At 46.2% G+C, this 12,980-nt stretch overlaps 1 protein-coding gene across 3 annotated transcripts in view; it reads left to right on the forward strand.

Moving 5' to 3' along the window:
- Ube4B (Ubiquitination factor E4B) overlaps positions 1-12,980 on the forward strand; it is a 423,977-nt gene that overhangs the window by 266,237 nt on the left and 144,760 nt on the right. The window lies entirely within an intron of this gene.

Below are 12,980 nucleotides of genomic sequence, written 5' to 3' on the forward strand. Positions count from 1 at the left end.
AGCATTCTGCTCTGCCTGTCTAACTCATTGATAGTGCTTTGCAGCTGGTCTCCTGAGTGACTAAGCAAGGCAGTGTCATTAGCGAATCACAGATTACTTAGTTATTCTTCATTAACTCTTATCCCCAACTGTTCCCAATCCTGAAACTTGGAAAACACCATGGCGCAAAAAAAATTGGCAGTGGCTTAACATGGCTAAAACTGGAATTCAGCGAAAAGCAAGGACACTTGCTAAGCGTCTAAGCCTCGTACATGGCAGCTCCGCTACATGCTCGCGACAGCTGTTCTATAAACGTGGATTAGCTCAGCTAATCCAGAATATACAAAGTGAAAGCTGTCGGCGTTCATTGTGTTCATTGGCGTTGTAAGACGCCCATGATTTTGATGAAAGGAAGGGGGCATAATTGGCTCCCTGGGTCAGTGGGGCAACTCAATTGCACTTTGAGGTCTGTGGCGGTAGTGAGAGAGAGATGTGGGCTGCATGCATTAGCGCGGCACTGCAGCAATAGGCTGCAGCCTTCAGTGGGTGACCAACCTCTCCTGATCAACCATTAACTGCCACCCTGGATGGGCGCACTGCGTATCCAGTGTGTGTGCAGAACGCAATCAAAGCAGATTGTTGCAGTTAGACACCAAAGCCGCATACATGAAAGTGAGATTGCGGTGTCCACTGACCCAGGGTGCCAGCTGTGCGCCTTTCTTTTTGGTGAAAAATAATGGCCTCTACATTGTGGTAAGCGCCAATGAAAGTGGGTGGCTGTGAGGTGCACACCAAATCATCGGGGATTTTTGAACGCGGTGCGTCGACAGGGATGCGTCAGAGAGCGGAGCGCTGCGCGTGCCAGCCCAGTGTTGCACGTGTGTTCGTGTGAAGGATGTGTGTGAGGTGACGGCGACTAAGAGCGTGGCGAGCACGAGGAGCGGAGAGCTGATGTGTCAGAAAACCGAGGTGTAAAGGAAGACATCGCAGCATAGAAAGGGTCATTCAGGAGTGGAGGTTGCAGCCGTCGGACGTTTGGTCCGTGCTGCCGTGGACCTCCCTTGGATCTCCAACGCAAGTCTCCTGGGTTCCTTGCAACGGTAGAGGTGGCAGCCGATGGATTGGTACCCTTGGATAGCCTGCTTTAAGCCTCTGACATTTCGGGCCGCCGTCGACGGGTCTCTGCTACGCTTGTTCTTTGCCAAGTTCTTAGGGCAGTTGACTGGAGACCACCGGCGTCTTCCTGCAGTTCTCTCCGCTTCTACCACCACCTATCGCCCTTCCGCCGCTTCCTTCTTTTAAGCAGCACCAGCAACGCGTCGCACTGCGACCGGCATCCGCCCTGTCTGCAAAACATCCCCGCTTCCTTTGCCTGGGACACTCAGTACCTGGTGTCCCAGCCGAAGCCGTATTATACGAAGCTGTATTATAAATACGGCTTCTTTTTGTTTTGTTTGATCTCTTTGTTATCTCCTCTTGTTCGAACCTACACGTGACAGCGTTCCCCTTCGGAAAGTCAGGGACACGTTACCAATTCGTGACAAATGGCGTCCACTTGTCACTTGGCGAAGCCGTTATATTGAGGAATTGATATTGATATTGAGGAACTTATATTGAGGTTTTTTTTTTTTTTTACGAAGAAGGAAACGATGCGCTAGCTAAAGGAGTTAATTGAGTTAAGGAAAGAGTTGGTGTTGAAGGACGCCGAGCTGCCACGTGGGTGGCTGCCGAGCAAGAGAAGGAACGCACAGCATGTGCAGCCGAACGCTAGGCTCAATGCGAGCATGAAAAGGCGCTAGCAGAAGCCGAACGCGAGCACGCCAATGCGCAAGCAGAGGCTGAGGAGCGTAGGTTGCAGCTCCAATTAAGGCTCGCAGTAGCTGGTGGGGGTAATTGAGAACCCGCACCGGGGCTCTCAGTAGCGGTTAGCCCACACAAGTTGATCCTGCCTTTCGACGATCGCAGGGACGACTTAGATGCATGCCTGAAACGTTATGAGCGTATCGCAGAAGGGCACAGCTGGCCCAAGGAAAAATGGGCTACAGCACTGAGTATGTCTCTCACTGGGGAGGCCCTTCGTGTGTTCAGCCGACTGTCTCCAACTGATTCAATGGATTACGATAAGGTAAAACTAGCCCTTCTCCAACAGTTTCGGATTACACCAGAAATTTATCGCGAAAGGTTTCCTGAAAGTAAGCCGCTTGATAAAGAAACTGGCAAGCAATACGCAGCATGTTCGCTCAGTCTTTTCGATCGGTGGGTCGAGATGTCTGGAATGGCCACAACGTACATTAATTTACCTGACTTGGTGTTGGCCGAACAGTACAAAATGTACAAGGTTTTTTATTTGGACAAGTATGTTTTTAAGGTTTTTAGATACATGGACGACTATCTGGTTTTTCTTAAAGAGCAACCTGGTTTGACACATACGAACTCCGTGCAAGAGATTTTATCGGTTTTTAAACTACACAAGAGGGGTCTAACCTTCACCTACGAATTACCTGATGATAATAGATTGCAGTTTTTAGATATCAACCTGTTTTTAAAGCCAGATCACACTTGCTGCATGTACTCGCCACGAGCCCGAGCCCGAAAAGACCTGTTACCATACGAATCTGCACATTCCAAGACGGTAAAACGGGCCATTGCTACATTCTGCCTGAAGGGAGCCTTGGAGAGGTCGTGTGTTCATCTGGTGCATGACAGCCTCAACAATCAGGTTGGTAGGTTGCAGAGGGCTGGGTTCCCTTTTCCAGTTGTCGTCGCCGTGGCGGAAAAGCTACTACGGAGATTGAAAGCGAGAGCACCCCAGGAAGATCTCGTCCGAGAAAAAAATCAGGCCGACCGTTGTTCCCTACATACACAGGGTATCACACAACTTGAAGAACGTAGCTAATCGCTACGGCGTGCCGGTGGTATTTTCTGCCCCGCGCAAATTGGCCTCACTCTGCCCTCGGATTCTGCCCGAGAAAGGAGCGTGCGAGGTTGCAAGAAGCGTCACGCCACTGAGTTCGTCAAGTGCTCGGAGGTGGTTGTTTACGAGATCCCCTGACATGTGGAAAAGCTTATATCGGTCAAACGGGCCGATGTGTAAACAACCAGCTGAGGGAACACCAGCTTTCAATTAAGACCGGAAAAGGATCTAATCTGCCCTTACACTGTAGCGCATGCCCTTCGGCTACGCGTGACAACCCATGCCTGCCTTTGCTGCCGAAAACGAGGATTTTAAGGCGTAGCCGTGACCAGATGGCGCATGAACTTGCTGAGGCTTTTTTCATTAGGAACAAAAGAGATGACTGCGTGAGTGATACCTCGATAAGACTTTATCAGACAGAATGCAGATTTCTGGCTTGAGCTCAGTGACTGACATGGTGGTGTGGAAGTTATAAGTATGTGTTGTTCTGAATAAACCCAGTCGCGAGTCTGCGCCCGTCCTTGTGCCCTTCTCGTTCATGTTTGTATTATTTTGTGCAGTACCTTTACTCAACGATGTACTACCGACTCGCCCAACAACATGCACTCCTGTCTAGAGTTTGCTTCATGAGTGTGACGCTAGATGAACAAGAGTACTTAGACAAGATAAAACGGTCTGAACGATTCTGAACAGGTTCTAAGGCATTAATCAGTGATTTGATGTTAGGGCTCCATACGGAATGCGTATATTCTATTTTAGATCGGACGACCGTTTTGTACAGAAGTAGTTTTAAACTAACCGGAGCAAGTGAAAAGTTACAACGAAGGAAACCAAGCATGCGATTAGCATTGTTAGTTATGTGCTTGATATGCATTTTCCATGAGAGGTCATTGGTAATGTATACGCCAAGATTCTTATATGCAGAAACAAAAGCCAAGGGGGAGCCATTTAGAATATATGGATGCAGGTTAGCTTTGGAAGGTATTCGTGTTACTTTCATTGCTTTACATTTAGATGCATTAAGGGAGACCCACATGGAGCGTTTTTCTCACGGAAAACTGCCGTCCGGGCGCCGGCGGCCGGACGCAGGCCGCCGGGTGGCCGTTTGGCGCCGATCAAGCCGGGCTAGATATGACCGCCTGGCGGTCAGCCGCTGGCCGGAAGCGGCCAACATGGGCTGTCAGTGCGGACCAATCAGGGCACGACTGCGTCTGGCTTCCGCCCGCTTCTACAACATGGCCGCACCTGCCGAAGCGGCCGCTTGCTTCACCATGAACTCGCCGTTGCCGCTACACTGGGCCTCACGTTCATGGCAAACAAAATTCACATGGAGCTTCCACTCGGTCTGAAGATGCCCGCACCACAAAATTTTAGCGAAGAAACGCACCAGAGTTTCAGAATGCTTCTGGATTTTTAAGGCTGCTAGGCTTAGCCACTACGGTCGGGTGACGTCAGGAAGCGCGGGAGGTTGAAAGAGGTTAACTATTTTGGTTCAGAAAGAGGTCACAAAGAATAATTCATTCTCTTTGTCGTCATAGGATCGATACTAGCTTAATTTTAAATGCAAAGCTGTTCTTTTCAGCATTTTAATAAGCATATAGAATCACGCCGTTTCCAGTAATGCTGAAATCCTGGCGGCTGCGGTCTGGCAGCAGCCGCCCGTTTTCCGCCGCTTGTGGTGCTGCACGGTGGCGGTGCGTCGGCGTTCCGCCGCGGCGCTCAAAATCCGCAGCGCAAGTTCGCTCCAGTGGATCGCCCTTAAAGCTTCGTTAGCCAAGTGTCGCTGCAAGCAGAAATGTTGTTAATGTCAGATATAAGAACTAAGGTATCAGATGGGTTGGAAATTTCTCTGTAAATTATGCAGTCATCAGCGAACAGCCTGATAGATGATGTTATGAGATCAGGAAGATCATTAATATAGGTTAGGAAAAGGAGAGGCCCTAGAACAGATCCTTGAGGAACGCCCGATGTTACTGAAGAAAGATCAGAAATATGGTCATTAACTGTTACATACTGAGTACGACCTGCTAAAAAACACTCAATCCATTTTAATACATTACTATCTATGTTTAGTTTGCTAAGTTTGAAAAGTAGAAGAGGATGAGAGGCGGTATCGAAGGCTTTAGCAAAGTCAATGAATATTCAATCAATAATCGAAGAACAATCCAAAGCTGCAAAAAGGTCATTAGTAAATGGGATGAACTCTGTTTCACATGAATTATTTCTTCGAAAACCATGTTGATGGGCTGTAAAAAAATAATTGGACTCAAGGGGACTCATGAGGGCAGAATAGATTACATGTTGAAGTAATTTGCATGGAATAGAAGTTAATGATATTGGTCTGTAGTTTATAGGGCTTTGAACATCACCAGACTTGTGTACTGGAACCACCTTGCCCACCTTCCAGTCGCCAGGGAACGTGCCGGCCTGCAATGATTGAGTAAAAATTTCGGACAACATAAGTGAAGGTGTTTTTCAACATCTTGTTACTGATACCATCAGCACCTGCAGAAGATGACATTTTAGCATTATCATTAAGTTTGTAAATTCCCTCCCAGTCAATGGTGATGGCATCCATCATTTGGGAGTCAAATGTAGGCATGTCGGGATGAGTACCGGGTGTAGTTGTTACAGAACATAGAGAAAATGTACGATTTAATAATGTGCAACATTCGTTCAGTGAGACCAGGGCACCTTGGTTATCTTTCAGTATCATATCTTATTTTGGTTTCACGTTAAGGATAGTCCAGAATTTGTGTGGGTTAGTAATCAGCATTCTAGGCAAGGTATGTTCAAAGAACTTGTGTTTCGTGCTGAAAAGGGCATTTTTGTATTGCGATGCCACAGTATGATAAGCATTCCATCTCTCAATAGAGTTAGATGGCGTGCAGGGACGAAAGATGCATTTTTTTTGTTTAGCAGTCCCCTCAAAGAAACACGGAACCATGGTGAACGTTCAGTGCATGTTATTCTACGAAGTGGGATGTACTTATCAGTGAGGACTTCCAGTTTGTCTTTGAAAAGAGACCAGTTATCGTGCAGTGAACACTCCCAAAATCTGGGGAAAAAAATGTCAGCAAATTTTTTTAGTTCGGTGTTAATTGCAGAATAATTTCCATTTTTGTAATCCCGAATTACCTTATAATGTTTGACTGGGCGGGATGGATGTGACGGCAGAGTGAAGTTGATAACTGAATGGTCGCTGAGTCCAGGCAGGAGATGAGACGGAATCAGGACAGGTTGTTAGAACAAGATCCAGAGCAGTGGATGCTGTAATGCGAGTTGGCTCTTTCACAAGTGGCAGAGGTTAAACGTTGAACATATGTCAAGGAAGGCTAACGATTCTGAAGAAGAAGAAACAGCAGGGTGGTCTTCCATCCATGATATAGCAGGGAAATTAAAATCGCCCAAGAGAAAAATTGGTGGTTTTGGAAACCTGAGTACAATTTTTTTAGGACAGTCAGGGAGGCTATCACAAAAACTGCTCGCTGATTGGGGCGGTCTGTAACAGGCACAAAATATAGTTTCCTTATGATTTATCTTGATGCATGTGCAACGAAATTCTAGCTCCGACGGTATGAGAACGTCATAAGAAAACAAGTCATCTGCAACAGCAATCAAAATCCCGCCACCCGAACACTCAGAGCGATCGTGCCTATAAACAGTGTAATGTCGTTCACAATCAAAGGGTTCAGAATTATCAATTTTGCAAGACAACCATGTTTCAGTGATAATAATCACATCGGCACCGCATGTGTCTATATGGATGGATAGGGCGTCGCATTCATTCATGAGGCTTCGAATGTTTGTGAAAAAGAATCTGAGATCACGCATACATTCTGCGTCAACGGCAGCTTATCCCTAATCACCGAGAACGGAGGAGTTTGAAGAGCCTCCTGCTTCATTGGCATGTGTAGACATTGTCACGACGGGCTCAATTTTGCACACGGGATCAGTTTGTGGACAATAAACGTAGAATTTCTTATTCACATGTAGTTTATTGTAGCGCAAATGATAGAATGCTCCAGTACTTTTACCGAATTCTAACAACTTCTTGCACACTAACGGTTTTTTTTTTTTAACTTATCCTTTTGCGATAAGATGCGGTCTTTGGTCTTGGGAGAAAGAAATTTAACAATTATCGGCCAGGTTTTAGCCAGAACAAAAGGCCCCAACCTGTGCGCGTGAGAGATGGCCTCATCATTTAGTTGCAGCGAGAGGGAATCTATTAAAAGGGATCGTACTTTTCGTTTGGTTTGGGCCCATGTCTCATTTGCTTCATCTTCAATTCCATAGAAAATTAAATTTTCTCGGTGTGACCTATCCTCTACTCATTGAGACGAGTTTGGATCGTAGTAGTCTCGCCTTTAACAGCATCAGTGACTACGCGACTAAGTTCTGCAGCATCATGGATCCCTTCAAGAGTGTCTAATCTGGTCCCAACCGCAGCCAGTCTTACGGCGTTATCAGACACACGTTCCTCGAGGATCTTTTGGCTAGCTTTCACCTCATTAAGGGTCGACATTACTTCTGCATGACGCGATTCTATTGTACTTGCGAGCGCTTTTATTGCCGCCAATATTTCGGTGTTGGTGCCGTCAACGTTATTTTCCCCAGGGCCGGGGTTGACCTCAATGTCTCCCGACATGGAAAGCAACATCATAACATCCACGCAATCAGCAGCCAATAACATGTGGGCATGGGATGAGCAGCAAGCACCGGTTGCTTGTGCGTTTAGAATAAAGGGAATAGGATTGACTAACCTGGGTAACGAAAAAGAACGGATGAAGCAGCGTCTGCATTCTTGCCGCTCTCTCATGCCCACTGCAGGCAATTCATAGGTGATGACGATGCTGGCACTGACAATGCTGTTGTCGTGTAGTGGCAGAGCACCGGTGGTGTTCCAACGGTGGCAGGTAGTAGCCCATTTGTGGCCCTTTTTTTTATGACTACTGCTGATGCTGCTGTGTGCCAGCGGATCAATGTTCTGCGACAGTTGTGCGTTCTGAGACGGGAGGTGTCGTCGCAGAGGCACTGTGGCACTGAGGGAGTTGCCTTCTTTGCTGAAGGTCCTCACGGAGGAGGAGAGGCCATTGCGCTAGGGTGTGTGCACGTCCAGTGACAGCGCATCGCGTTTGAACCACATTGGCTGAAGGGGTACCACCTTTAGCAGGCTGCGAGGTCGTTCGAAACTGGGCTTGGCCCACGAGGGGTGCAGCGGGGTTTGCGGAGCTTCTCCCATGTGAACACCCCTGAAGAAAGCCGGATGCTAGGCCAGGGGACGCTTGTACCCATTTTTACTGGTGGGCGTCCGGCAATGGGTTTCGAACCAACCATTCCAGCCCAACCTTTCTGTTGGCGTAGTGCCAAACTCTCTTCGAAGACTGAGACTCATCTGCTGAACTCTCGCAGTTCATTTAAACTTCATTAAACTCTCAACACCCCATTGAACCTGTCAACTCTTAACTGAATTACGAACCACCTTTGCAGGCTGATGGTGTTCGAAACTGGTTTTGCCCCGTAGCGCGCAGCAGGGTTTGTGGAGCCTCTTCCGAGCGTACACCCCTGAGGAAGCCGGGTGCCGGGCCATGGGACACTTGTGTCCATTTTTACCGGTGGGTTGCAGGCGGTGGTGGGTTTCGAATCAGCCACCATCCGCAGCTGAGACGGACGCCCAAGCCCCTAGGCCACAACTGCGGGACCAGAGGTGCTTCTAGAAAAGTTGCATTTTCTCCGGGAAGATCCTCATGACAATTAAGCCCCATAGCTCGAGAATGATGCCCCCAATGAGGCTGTCGGGCCAATGGCATTCTCATGATGTTGTGGTTAATCCCCTTGGACTGATAGTGTGACATTCCATGCAGTTGAAAGGGGATTGCTCAATCAGATTAACTGCAATATCATGAAAATTAGTCGGTGCCATTGGCTGGGAACCTCCTTTGAGCGGCACCATCCATTTCGTTCTTTTTTTTTTTACTTTAATACCTTAAAAACCCTCGTTAGAGGGTATTACATAAGGGGTGGGGCACACAGAAATGAAAAACAGAAAGACTAACAGATAAGTTGAAAGTTATACAAATATAAGATTATCACTAAGCAAGTACATGCGTGATTTCTTCGATGAACAATGATTGGCATGTGATAGCAGCAAGTTCACGGGGAAGGCCGTTCCAGTCGTTCGCGGTCCGGGGGAAGAATGATGAAGAAAATGTAGTGGTGCGGGTGCGAGGTCGTGACACTTGCTGCTGATGGCCGGTGCGGAGGGAGATGCGTGGTGGTGGTGCGCAGATGTAGGGTTCCTGTCGTAGCTCAGAGTAAAAAAACTTGTGAAACAAACATAAACTAGCAATGCAGCGGCGATGAGCAAGGGTAGGTAGGCTGGACTGTGATTTGAGGGATGATATGCTGATATCAAAAGAATACGATGAATGAATGAATCTAGTTGCTCGGTTTTGAACTGCTTCAATTGAATTACAGAGATATGCTTGCTTTGGAGACCAGATGGGAGATGCGTATTCTAATTTTGATTGGACTAATGATTTGTATGCGAGGAGCTTGACATGCTGAGGTGCAGAGCGTAGGTGACGCTTTAAGAATCCTAGTGTTCTGTTGGCGGATGATATGATGTTTGAAATATGCGTATTCCATGTAAGATCATGACAAATATGAACACCAAGGTATTTGTATGATTGGACAAGATCGAGAGGAACGTTAGATATGCTGCATTGGAACAGAAGAGGGTAACGGCGACGATGGAACGACATATATTTGCATTTACTTGTGTTAAGTGTCATTAGCCATTCACTGCACCAGTCTTGTACATGAGTTAAATTGTTTTGAAGGGATTGTTGGTCAAAGGTGTTAGTGACTGTTCTGTAAATAACACAATCATCAGCAAACATCCGAATATGGCAATCTAATTTCTCAGGTAGGTCGTTAATATAAATTAGAAACAAAAGTGGCCCAAGGACGGATCCTTGGGGCACGCCTGAGGAGACTGGTAGGAGGTCAGACATTTGGTTATTGACAACAACTGATTGGAAGCGGTGAATTAAGAATTCTTTTATCCATGCTAGTATGTCGGGATGCAAGTTTAGGCGAGAGAGTTTCAGAAATAAGTGGTTATGAGGTACCTTGTCAAATGCTTTAGCGAAGTCGAGAAAAATTGCGTCAGTTTGGAGGTTAGCATCAAGATTGGCATGCAAGTCATGAACGTAAAGTGCTAGTTGACTTTCACATGAGTATCCTTTGCGAAATCCGTGCTGCGATGAGTGAAAAAAGTTATTTGAATCCAGAAAATGCATTGTTAAAGAATAAATGACGTGTTCCATGAGTTTACATGGTATGCTGGTGAGTGAAATGGGTCGGTAATTAAGTGGTGAATCTTTGTTACCCGACTTGTGGACCGGAACGACCTTCCCCACTTTCCAGTCATGGGGTATGACACCTGTAGAAAGAGACTGTGAGAACAGCAGGCATAAAAATTTGGCAGAAGTATGGTTAACGTTTTTTAGTACCTTGGTGTGTATTTCGTCAAAGCCGGCAGAGGATGACAGTTTTAGTTTATCTATGAGACATGATATGCCGGCCTCAGAGAAAGTAACGGCTGGCATTAAACTTCTTTGGTCATTTGCTGTCATGAGGGGGGGCGGTTCCTGTTCATGAGTGAATACAGATGCGAAAGCAGAATTAGATATGTTAGCACACTCGACATCAGAAACAGCACGCCCGGAATCATCAGTTAAGGTAATAGTGCGTATAGATTGCGGATTTAAAAGCTGCCAGAATTTAGTCGGGTTATCTTTAAGTATGTCGGGAAGGTCAGTATGACAAAATGAGCGTTTAGCGTTTTTTACTGCGACCAGGTATGTCTTTTCGGCAGCGTAATATTTTTCCCATGCGTAGTCATTTCCAGTCTGTTTAGCACTGCGGAACAAGCGTTTCTTTTTGTTTTCTAGTCTTCCTAGAGCCTTGGTAAACCATGGTTTCTGTTTGGTTGCGCGGAAGCTGCATTTGGGAACATATTTGTTAGTAAGTTCGTGGATTTTATGAATAAACATCGACCAATTTTCGTGGATGGTTTGTTCCGGGAAAGAGTGCTGAAAAGATGGGAAATAAGCTTCCAACGCCCTGTTTATAGCCTCATAGCTACCTTTATTATAAAGGGTGATTGTTTTTTTGGAAGTTTCTTTTATTGTTGGAGTGAAGGTAAAAGACGCATGGATGACTTTGTGATCACTAATTTCCCGGAGATAAGTAATGGAGTTGAGGCATTCGGGGTGGCTAGATAGTATAAGGTCAAGAATGTTTGCGGTGTCTCCGGCGATGCGTGTAGGCTGGGTTACTAATTGAGTAAGATTAAAATTTAAGCACACATCCACAAACTCCTGTGATTCATGCTGTCTAAAAATAGGCTGATGAGGGTTATTCCAATCTATGTCAGGATAGTTAAAATCTCCAAAAAGGAGCACGTGTGCTCCTTTTTGTTGTAAGTTGGTTGTAAGTTTGTTGTAAGTTGGTTCAGAATGTTGTGCAGCTTTCGAGGGAATTCGGGGTTATTGTGGGGGGGCCTATAGCAAACACCAATTAGTATAGACACTGGCATGGCGCGACAAAGCAGCCATAATATTTCGAGGTCAGATTGGATGTTAATGTGGAAACACTGTAGTTGATTGCTGGTAGCGATAAGGACGCCTCCTCCTCGGGGGACTTTGCGATCGGCACGGAAAAGGTTAAAATTAGGTAAGTTGCACAGAACTTCAGTGTCGCCCACATTATCGGTCAGCCAAGTCTCTGTCAGCACAAGCAGGTTAGAGCCTGTTGAAGATACAAGGCTGGATACACTATCGCACTTTGAAAGCAGACTGCGTATATTAGTATAGATAACCGAAAAAGAAATATTCTGTCGAGGGGAGGTATGGCGTGGATTAGATAAGTGACGATTGTGCGGTGAGCGCTATGCTATTTCTTTCACCATTTCGGTGGCAGCATCAAAAGTGTAGCGTTTTTTGCCGAGAAATAGGGTCTTGTACCGCAAAGAAAACGGTCCGGTTTCTGCTCTTGCAAATGCGACAAGATGTTTGCGGGCTTTTTGAACAGAGCGGGTAAAATCTTCTCCAATGCTATAGTTCGTGTCCTTCAGCATAGGACCTTTGGAAAGGATAGTTTCTTTGGTTTTGAAGGAGACGAATTTTGCTATAATTGGCCGTTGGCGGTCCTCGTTATGGCGTCCCAAGCGATGGGCACGCTCTATCTGACTGGGCAGTTGTATCCGGCTGTAGTTACCATTTTTTGCATCTTTTTGAATTTTATCGCCTGTGTGGTGGTATTCCATGCTGCTGGGCACCATTCTTGCGAAGAGCCGGACTTGTGCTATGCTCTCCTAGATTGTCGTCAAGGACGAAAGAGCGTCTCTGGGATAAGTTCTCCTGTATACACACCCCCCGTAATAACGTAATTTGCATTTCTGCCATATCCTCCACGGGCTTTTCGAGAATTCCCAAAAAACGTTCTGGGCCGTACTTGTTGCAAATGTAATGCTCCGAGAAACCCCGAAATTTCATACCATGAACTCCCATCCAGCGCAAACGTGTAGAATGTGTGGTTACGCAAAATTGTGCTGCAAGGAAGATACAAGGGCAGCTAATGGCTACAATGCTCCACTGTGGTTATGTGCTCAAAGAGGAAGACTACAGTGAAGGAATGAAGCACAAGGTGCTAAAGCCAAAGGTGGCTCCGACAGTTTTACCCGGCATACAAACAACCGGTGCTCTCCAAGAACCGGATAACGCTGATCTGATCTCATGCAAGTGGTGCATCAGAACAAGGTACAGTCGATACTGGATGCATCAAACTCGAAGGGCATCGCGAAAAAGTTCGATATATTGATAATTCAAAACATGAAATACGTCTATTAGATGCGTATTTCAATACTGTGCACATTTCGGACAATTTCTTCGCGATCGTGACAAGTGGGAACTTACTGATTTGCTCCTCCAAAGTCCACAAAAAAAAAAAAAAACGCAGCTCCGTGACCGCCACACTTTATTTCGCAAAAAAAAAGTCCGTGAGCTTAGCTTGCCTCTTC

This window comes from Amblyomma americanum, chromosome 2 (assembly GCF_052857255.1).
Source record: "Amblyomma americanum isolate KBUSLIRL-KWMA chromosome 2, ASM5285725v1, whole genome shotgun sequence".
In the NCBI taxonomy this organism is placed as follows: Eukaryota; Metazoa; Arthropoda; class Arachnida; order Ixodida; family Ixodidae; genus Amblyomma; species Amblyomma americanum.